This window comes from Entelurus aequoreus, linkage group LG03 (genome assembly GCF_033978785.1).
Source record: "Entelurus aequoreus isolate RoL-2023_Sb linkage group LG03, RoL_Eaeq_v1.1, whole genome shotgun sequence".
NCBI classification, from domain to species: domain Eukaryota; kingdom Metazoa; phylum Chordata; class Actinopteri; order Syngnathiformes; family Syngnathidae; genus Entelurus; species Entelurus aequoreus.
Window position 1 is genome coordinate 88,706,622 of NC_084733.1, and position 10,919 is coordinate 88,717,540.

Here is a 10,919-nt window from a genome sequence, read left to right on the forward strand (position 1 = left end):
GCGCACGAGATACATGTCTAAAAAAAAAAAAAAAAGATAAATTTTATTTTTTTTAGACATGTATCTCGTGCGCACGAGAAACTTTTTATAAAGTTATAAAAAAAAAATTATAATTTTTTTTTGTTTTTTTAGACACGTATCTCGTGCGCACAAGAAAGTTTCTCATGCGCACAAGATACATGTCTAAAAAAAAAAATAAATAAAAAATGATACATTTTATTTTTTTTAGACATGTATCTCGTGCGCACGAGAAAGTTTCTCGTGCGCACGAGAAACTTTTTATAAAGTTATAAAAGAAAAATTATAATATATATATTTTTTTTTAGACATGTATCTCGTGCGCACGAGAAAGTTTCTCATGCGCTCACGAGATAGTTTCTCGTGTGCGGGAGATACACGTCTAAAAAATAAAAATAAAAATTTAAATTATAATTTTTTTTTCCTTTCTTTTTTTATAACTTTATAAAAGGTTTCTCTATGTCGTGCGCACGAGAAAATTTCTCGTGCGCACGAGATACATGTCTAAAAAAAATTAAAAAATTAAAAAATAATGAAAAATTGAAATTCCCCCATGTCCCTTTAGGCAGAGGTCACCAACGCGGTGCCCGCGGGCACCAGGTAGCCCGTAAGGACCAGATGAGTAGCCCGCTGGCCTGTTCTAAAAATAGCTCAAATAGCAGCACTTACCAGTGAGCTGCCTCTATTTTTTAATTTTTATTTATTTACTAGCAAGCTGGTCTCGCTTTGCCCGACATTTTTTAATTCTATAGAGACAAAACTCAAATACAATTTGAAAATCCAAAAAAATATTTTAAAGACCTGGTCTTCACTTGTTTAAATAAATTCATTAATTTTTTTACTTTGCTTCTTATAACTTTCAGAAAGACAATTTTAGAGAAAAAATACAACCTTAAAAATACAACCTTAAAATGTTCTTAAGCCCCCCTAAATAATTTGGTGTTAAAAAAAATTTAAAAAATTAAAATCTTTTTTTTTTTTTACAAATACATGCCGACATATTCATTATAAAGTGGCCTGAATATGAGTTTTAATAAATAATCATATAACCTGTCATTATTCACTCAGTTTCCCCTCACTTCATAGCGTAAGGTAGAGAGCCTCTTTAGTGCGTCGGTATCCAATCCATTCCACTTGTTCATATAGATCAGACCTGGGCATTCTGCGGCCCGCATTCGGCCCTTTGTGCGTCCCTGTCCGGCCCGCGTGAGGCCAATTATAAATTACAAAATAAATTTTAAAAAGTATCTAGGTTGAGTGAGCAATACAACGGTGCTGCTTTTGTTTTGAAAATCGTTATTTGTATTACTTCCGTGTGGACGTATGCGTGTGCGTGATTGTGAGTGAATGTGAACAGCTGCAATCTCAAATTACAAAATAAAGTTGAAAAAACATCTATGTCGTGCGCGCAATACAACTGTGCTGCTTTTATTTTGAAAAGTATTATTTATGGGCGTGTGTCCGTATGCAACCTGCGAGTGAAGGTGCACAGCGACAAGTGATGCACGGTTTACACCCGAGACGCTAAAAAGAGAAAAGTTGATGACGAATGGCGTGTTTTCAACAAGACATGGACTGCCAAGCAACGTTCCCTCTAAGGTGCGCGCCTGCGCAATTGCGCACTGCTCGAGCGTCCTCTGCGCACAGCAAATATATGCCGCGCACCAAATTAAATCCCATCTGAATTCTAAACAAAATAAGCACATTTATTCTGTGTAATTTTGCAACGCAACTTTGAGTGACAGTGACAACAAGCGGCCCTAACGGTGTTCAATTGAACACCGTTCAATTATTGTAACGTCTATCGAGATGCTTCGAGGACAGGAATTATATCGATCACTTTATTGAGCAAAACTGTTTATATTCGGCCATAACCACACCAAAAACATGAGTAAAACACTTCTATCTCGAAAAACGAGTCATTTTCTGCCGTACAAACCAGGCCAAAACCAACTTGTCATCTGTCACCAACACGCATACCACTAAACCACTGGTGCGTTTAGGGTCACACAAAAAGTCGGACAACTCAAACACCACACAAAGTTACACTATGACTCCTCAGTCATACGTGTGCTTATTTTACTGTCATTTATTATTAATGTTAATTTATTTATATTAGTCATGGAATGCTGTTACACACACTATGTTGAAGTATTACTATTATTATTAATTATTATTATTATTATTATAATTATTATTATTATTATTTATCTTACGGTATAAATCAAAAATAATATTGAGCAAAATGTAATTGAAATATTGTCGATGTGGCCCTCCAGCAGTGCTCGGGTTGCTCATGCGGCCCCCGGTAAAAATTAATTGCCCACCCCTGATATAGAGAGTGCCCACATCACTCAAAATCCAGTCCGCATTTTCTCTGCGACCTTGCTTGCGGTCCTGCAGGTGTACGAAGCACATTAGCACACAGCACTGCAGAACAAGAACCTTGTGTCTGCAATTGTAAATAAGTTCGTTTTTAAGTTTTGTGTTTCTTGTCGAATCTATATAAAGTAATATACATTAGCCTATTGTTAAAATAATTAGGGATGTCCGATAATGGCTTTTTGCCGATATCCGATATTCCGATATTGTCCAACTCTTTAATTACCGATACCGATATCAACCGATACCGATACTGATATATACAGTTGTGGAATTAACACATTATTATGCCTAATTTGGACAACCAGGTATGGTGAAGATAAGGTCCTTTTTTTTAAATTAATCAAATAAAATAAGATAAATAAATTAAAAACATTTTCTTGAATAAAAAATAAAGTAAAACAATATAAAATCAGTTACATAGAAACTAGTAATTAATGAAAATTAGTAAAATTAACTGTTAAAGGTTAGTACTATTAGTGGAGCAGCAGCACGCACAATCATGTGTGCTTACGGACTGTATCCCTTGCAGACTGTATTGATATATATTGATATATAATGTAAGAACCAGAATATTAATAACAGAAGGAAACAACCCTTTTGTGTGAATGAGTGTAAATGGGGGAGGGAGGTTTTTTGGGTTGGTGCACTAATTGTAAGTGTATCTTGTGTTTTTTATGTTGATTTAATTAAAAAAAAACAAAAAAAACAAAAAACGATACCGATAATTTCCGATATTACATTTTAAAGCATTTATCGGCCGATAATATCGGCCGGCCGATATTATCGGACATCTCTAAAAATAATGAAAACAAAATCATTAAATATATTTGTTTTATTGTATTGTTACATTAATAGCTGTTGTATTATTATAGGATGGCTTGTTAAACATTTCATAGGATTTTCAGAGGGTGGAAAAACCAAGACATTTAATATAAAATGTAAAATGAATAAATACATAAAAAGAAAGAAAATGGTTAAAAGCCATCATTAATTTCGTCCCGTGCATTTTTTTTTTACCGTCCCCGGGACGACGGGACTACATTAATCTCAAACAATTATTGTATTGTGAGCGAAAGTGGTGGCATTAGCCTCTATGCCAGACCTGGGCATTGTACGGCCCGCGGGCCGCATCCGGCCCTTTGCGCATCCCTGTCCGGCCCGCGTGAGGCCAATCAAAAATTTCAAAATAAATTTCAAAAAGTATCTATGTCGAGTGTGCAATACAACGGTGCTGCTTTTGTTTTGAAAAGCGTTATTTGTATTACTTCCGTGTGGACGTATGCGCGTGTGCGATTGTGAGTGAATTGAACGGCGCAATAACAAATTACAAAATAAAGTTTAAAAAACATCTATGTCGTGCGCGCAATACAACTGTGCTGCTTTTATTTTGAAATGTGTTATTCATGCCATATGTCCGGGGGGAACCTGTGAGTGCAGGTGCACAGCGACAAGTGATGAGACGCTAAAAAAAGAAAAGTTGATGACGAATGGCGTGTTTTGGACTGGCAAGTATTTCTTTACATAAATTAATGGTAAAGCCGTGTGCTTAATGTGTGGTACACAGCTTGCTGTGTTTAAAGAATATCATTTTAATCGCCACTACACGAAGAAACACGAGGGAAAATACCGGAATGTGTCTGATGAAGCGCGCGCAAGGGAGGCTGATGTAAAACTGCAAACCCAACAAGGACTTTGTGCCATATTTCACACCCCCAGAGATGCAGCCGTCAGGACAAGTTTCGTTATTTCTCACAAAAGCGCCAGAAAAAGTAAGGCGTTTTCTGACGGAGAGTTTATTAAGGAGTGCTTATTGAACTTTGTTGCGCTGTATGCCCGGAGACTTGGACTGTTTTTCGCTAACTTTGGATGAGATCTGTGATGTACGTGACACCTCCAGCTGCTCTTCTTCTTACGTGGGATAACTGCAGACTTTCAAATCACGGAGTAGGTGGCAGCCATGCAGTCAATTAAAGAGACAACCACAGGTAATGACTTGTTCACATAGGTAAATGCGTGTTTGGACATGTTAGGACTGAAATGGGACAAGCTGGCAGGTGTGACAATCCAATCCAATCCACTTTATTTATATAGCACATTTAAACAACAAAATGTTTCCAAAGTGCTGCACAACAATATTACAAACAATATTCAAATGTTATCCTTAGCTCCACCAATGACTGAATAAAAAGAAAAAACAATTACATATAAAACCAATATAAAAAACAATATAAAAGAAATATGATTAAAAACTATTTTTAACAACAGGTGGTTGTCCAAATCTGATGGGGAAAAATGTTGGACAATGCAGGATAAAGTGACCATCAAAAGCAATCTGCTTTTGTATAAAGTTAAGTGAGGTTAAATTAAATTATTATTAATTATTATTATTATTATCATCATTATTATTTATCTTACGGTATATCAAAAATAATATTGAAATTGTAATTGAAATATTGTCGTGTGGCCCTCCAGCAGTGCTCGGGTTGCTTATGCGGCCCCCGGTGAAAATTAATTGCCCACCCCTGCTCTATGCTAATGCCACCACTTTCATTGTGTTTCAGTGTATCTCGAAGGATCATGCAAGTCATTTTTTCTTGTTGATGCTGTAAACAAAATGTCACTGTGCAAACCCACGTTTGTTGTTGTACTGAACACACATTGAAACTAAACCCACTGAAATAATAATAATAATAATAACAATGAATCATTTATAAGTATTTATTAGCCGTTTGTGAAGTTTTGTGCTCGTGCGCTACGTTCGCATCCTGCATCTCCTGGGGGCTAAGCCCCCCCTGTCCTTAAAAGCTAGTGACGCCCCTGTTGAGGTCCAAAAAAAAAAACGTGACTTCATGAAACCTGCCGTGGTTATTGCCACACACACACACACACACACACACACACACACACACACACACACACACACACACACACACACCCGGGCGAGTGTTTCGCAATATTTGCTCAACTCGCACTCCAAACACGGTGCAAGCAGACAAGGGACGTGTCGGTGCATGTGCAGACCTTCACAGTAAAAGGCCCCGACATTGCTGCTATTTGGGTGTCTCCCCCTTTTTCTGTAAGAGGCGGTGCAGCGCCACCCTCTGGCCCAAGGCGGGAACGGCAGTCTGGGCTGAGACAAAAGGCTAACAACGTTGTGTTTCTTTTATCAGGGCGTTTTTTTTCAACGTGCGGGGGTCATGAGTCAAAGGTCAGGGAGGCCTCTTCTTACCTGCCAGTCTGAGGCTTTTATTTTGTGTTGTTTTTTTTACCTTTTGTCCACCATGCACCCTCCTCCCCTTTGTCGACCACCACCATCCTTTTGCGCCTTGTGCAATCTGGCTGCGGGTGTTATTAATTTTCCACGCAAAATGGCCAGTCATACACACACACACACACACACACACACACACACACACACACACACACACACACACACACGCAACAGTCCACGTTGTTCTTACCTGTGAGCCCAACTGACGCAACACATCCCACACAAAAAAAAGTGTACAAAAACAAAACAACACAATAGTGGACGCAAAGTTTCCATTACTCACCGTTCCGTCTTCCTGTCGCCCGGTTCCGGTTGCTGTGGCGCCGACGCAAGGTCGCTTCTCATCCGGGGGACGCCTCTGCTCTGGCTAGCCGACGATGTGAGCTCCCGGCCGGGCATCCGGCGGATGGAGGCTCCGGTGGTAATTCCGGTAAACGATGATGATGATGATGATGACGACGGCGGCGGCGTCGGACTCATTCATGAAGCACGCGACTATGCTCGCTCCCGTGCGCGCCGCCGCTTTGTTTTGACCGCGTTGCACACGCGACGACGACGACGACGACGACGACCACCCGCCGCTGTGACGCGTGCGCGCGCAACTGATAGTTGTTGCCGTGTGGCGCTGGGGTTGGGGCGGATCGACACGGACGTCGACGATACCGCGGAGCGGCGGCGGTATCTCTTGTGGATGGATAACTGTGTGATCAATTGATATCGGTCCATCCAGCCATTTCCTACCGTTTGTCTATTTGTGTGCAAAATGCATCTATTTATTCAACTTCTTCTTCTTTGGCAGATTTTGGGCGCGCTCTACCTTCCACATTTTTTTTTAACCCGATTCAAAGCATTCCAACTTCGAATCGTTCAGCCTATTCGGGAATCGCGGGCTTTCCCTTGACAAATTCCAAAAATTCCCAGATTTTCCCAAAATTCCAGGGTTTTCCGGGACATTTTTCCCCATTCCAAATGAATTGGCCGTTTTTCAAACTTCCACCATTTTTTCCACATTTTTCAACCGATTCAAACCATTCCACCTTCAACACATGCCACCATTCTGGAAATTCAAACTACCTTTTTTTCCAAGTTCAAAAAAATTCCAGGATTTTCCAGAATTCCTGGTTTTCCGGGACATTTTTCCCATTCAAAATGAGTTGGCCGTTTTTCAAACTTCCACCATTTTTTCCACATTTTTCAACCTATTCAAACCATTCAACACGTTCCACCATTCTGGAAATTCAAACTACCTTTTTTTCCCAAGTTAAAAAAAATTCCAGGATTTTCCAGAATTCCTGGTTTTCCGGGACATTTTTCCCCATTCCAAATGAATTGGCCGTTTTTCAAAGTTCCACCATTTTTTCACATTTTTCAACCGATTCAAACCATTCCACCTTCAACTCATTCCACCATTCTGGAAATTCAAACTACCTTTTTTTCCAAGTTAAAAAAATTCCAGGATTTTCCAGAATACCTGGTTTTCCTGGAAATTTTTCCCCATTCCAAATGAATTGGCCGTTTTTTCACACTTCTACCATTTTTTCACATTTTTCAACCGATTCAAACCATTCCACCTTCAACACATGCCACCATTCTGGAAATTCAAACTACCTTTTTTTCCAAGTTCAAAAAAATTCCAGGATTTTCCAGAATTCCTGGTTTTCCGGGACATTTTTCCCCATTCAAAATGAGTTGGCCGTTTTTCAAACTTCCACCATTTTTTCCACATTTTTCAACCTATTCAAACCATTCCACCTTCAACACGTTCCACCATTCTGGAAATTCAAACTACCTTTTTTTCAAAATTCAAAAAAACTCCAGGATTTTCCAGAATTCCTGGTTTTCCGGGACATTTTTTCCCATTCAAAATGAATTGGCCGTTTTTCAAACTTCCACCATTTTTTCCACATTTTTCAACCGATTCAAACCATTCCACCTTCAACTCATGCCACCATTCTGGAAATTTAAACTACCTTTTTTTCCAAGTTAAAAAAAATTACAGGATTTTCCAGAATTCCTGGTTTTCCGGGACATTTTTCCCATTCAAAATGAGTTGGCCGTTTTTCAAACTTCCACCATTTTTTCCACATTTTTCAACCTATTCAAACCATTCAACACGTTCCACCATTCTAGAAATTCAAACTACCTTTTTTTCCAAGTTAAAAAAATTTCCAGGATTTTCCAGAATTCCTGGTTTTCCGGGACATTTTTCCCCATTCCAAATGAATTGGCCGTTTTTCAAACTTCCACCATTTTTTCACATTTTTCAACCGATTCAAACCATTCCACCTTCAACACATGCCACCATTCTGGAAATTCAAACTACCTTTTTTTCCAAGTTCAAAAAAATTCCAGGATTTTCCAGAATTCCTGGTTTTCCGGGACATTTTTCCCCATTCAAAATGAGTTGGCCGTTTTTCAAACTTCCACCATTTTTTCCACATTTTTCAACCTATTCAAACCATTCCACCTTCAACACGTTCCACCATTCTGGAAATTCAAACTACCTTTTTTTCAAAATTCAAAAAAACTCCAGGATTTTTCAGAATTCCTGGTTTTCCGGGACATTTTTCCCCATTCAAAATGAATTGGCCGTTTTTCAAACTTCCACCATTTTTTCCACATTTTTCAACCGATTCAAACCATTCCACCTTCAACTCATGCCACCATTCTGGAAATTCAAACTACCTTTTTTCCAAGTTAAAAAAAATTCCAGGATTTTCCAGAATTCCTGGTTTCCCGGGACATTTTTCCCATTCAAAATGAGTTGGCCGTTTTTCAAACTTCCACCATTTTTTCCACATTTTTCAACCTATTCAAACCATTCAACACGTTCCACCATTCTAGAAATTCAAACTACCTTTTTTTCCAAGTTAAAAAAAATTCCAGGATTTTCCAGAATTCCTGGTTTTCCGGGACATTTTTCCCCATTCCAAATGAATTGGCCGTTTTTCAAGCTTCCACCATTTTTTCCACATTTTTCAACCGATTCAAACCATTCCACCTTCAACACATGCCACCATTCTGGAAATTCAAACTACCTTCTTTTCCAAGTTCAAAAAAATTCCAGGATTTTCCAGAATTCCTGGTTTTCCGGGACATTTTTCCCCATTCCAAATGAATTGGCCGTTTTTCAAACTTCCACAATTTTTTCACATTTTTCAACCGATTCAAACTATTCCACTTTCAACACATTTTACCATTCTGGAGATTCAAACTACCCTTTTTTTCCAAGTTCCAAAAAATTCCAAGATTTTCCAGAACTCCTGGTTTTCCAAAGCCCTATTTCCACCCTTTTTTCTGGCGACTACTCCTCCAACATTTTTCAACCCACTTCAACTGTTCAACCTTCAACATATTCCACTCATCCTGGACATTCAAACTACTATTTTTCCAAGTTCAAAAAATTTCCAGGAATTCCCAGATTTCCCGTTTTTTTCAAACCCTTTTTTGACCCTTTTTTCCGACGACTACTCCCCCCACATTTTTCTACCCACTACAACCGTTCCACCGTCAAAACATTCTTCTTAATCAGGACAAAAAAACAAAGTGTTTTTTTTAACTGGAAAAATTCCCGGTTTTCCCGAAATTCCAGGAATTCCGTAATACAATTTCTCAATTGAAAATGTTATTACTTCAACACTTCTCCACCGATTTGAAAAATTCCAACACCAACCATTTCAACTCATTCACAACATTCAAGTTTTTTACCACTTTCAAAAAAAATGTTATGTATTGTAAAAATTGTTATGAACGCTCCTGAATGGCTCACACACTTACGCCTTATTAGAAAAAAATAAATAAATAAATAATCAAATAAAAAAAACAAGGATCACAATTATCACAAGCACACACGCTGACCTCAATCTACACCAGGGGTCACCAACACGGTGCCCGCGGGCACCAGGTAGCCCGTAAGGACCAGATGAGTAGCCCGCTGGCCTGTTCTAAAAATAGCTCAAATAGCAGCACTTACCAGTGAGCTGCCTCTATTTTTTAAATTGTATTTATTTACTAGCAAGCTGGTCTCGCTTTGCCCAACATTTTTAATTCTAAGAGAGACAAAACTCAAATAGAATTCGAAAATCCAAGAAAATATTTTATAGACTTGGACTTCACTTGTTTAAATAAATTCATTATTTTTTTTACTTTGCTTCTTATAACTTTCAGAAAGACAATTTTAGAGAAAAAATACAACCTTAAAAATGATTTTAGGATTTTTAAACACATATACCTTTTTACCTTTTAAATTCCTTCCTCTTCTTTCCTGACAATTTAAATCAATGTTCAAGTAAATGTTTTTTTTTTTTATTGTAAAGAATAATAAATACATTTTAATTTAATTCTTCATTTTAGCTTCTGTTTTTTCGACGAAGAATATTTCTGAAATATTTCTTCAAACTTATTATGATTAAAATTCAAAAAAATTATTCTGGCAAATCTAGAAAATCTGTAGAATCAAATTTAAATCTTATTTCAAAGTCTTTTGAATTTCTTTTAAAATTTTTGTTCTGGAAAATCTAGAAGAAATAATGATTTGTCTTTGTTAGAAATATAGCTTGGTCCAATTTGTTATATATTCTAACAAAGTGTAGATTGGATTTCAACCTATTTAATCAAAATTCTAAAATGATCTTAACCAGGAAAAATTACTAATGATGTTCCATAAATTATTTTTTTAAGTTTTTCTCTTCTTTTTTTCGGTTGAATTTTGAATTTTAAAGAGTCGAAATTGAAGATAAACTATGTTTCAAAATTTAATTGTCATTTTGTTCGTGTTTTCTCCTCTTTTAAACCGTTCAATTAAGTGTAAATATCATTCATTATTAATAATAACATAGAGTTAAAGGTAAATTGAGCAAATTGGCTATTTCTGGCAATTTATTTAAGTGTGTATCAAACTGGTAGCCCTTCGCATTAATCACTACCCAAGAAGTAGCTCTTGCTTTCAAAAAGGTTGGTGACCCCTGATCTACACTATTCATCACAGCCGTGTGTGCATTTTGCAAAATAACCATTTGGATGTCGTGCACGACTTATATCAGGCGAAAAAATGTCGTCGTGGCATCATTAAAATTGCAATTGCCCGTCGAGCTTGTGCACACATGTTTGCGTGTCGTGGCATCTAATCTGCTCTTACTGGATCAGAGAGGAGCACATTAACATACTTTCAAGCTCAACTACTCACCCGTCAACAACACAACAGCTCCCGGTACAGGAGAAAAAAAGTCATGTTGGAAGACATATT

General features: G+C 37.6%; 1 protein-coding gene across 1 annotated transcript in view; it reads right to left on the reverse strand.

Annotated features, from left to right (window-relative positions):
* The window catches only part of LOC133645847 (proline-rich protein 5-like), a 31,321-nt gene extending 25,069 nt beyond the window's left edge, over nucleotides 1-6,252 (reverse strand). Inside the window, exon 1 of the mRNA XM_062040754.1 lies at nucleotides 5,958-6,252. The gene's annotated coding sequence lies outside the window, so the exon portion shown is untranslated. The remainder of the gene's footprint in view (nucleotides 1-5,957) is intronic.
* Nucleotides 6,253-10,919: the final 4,667 nt, after the last annotated feature.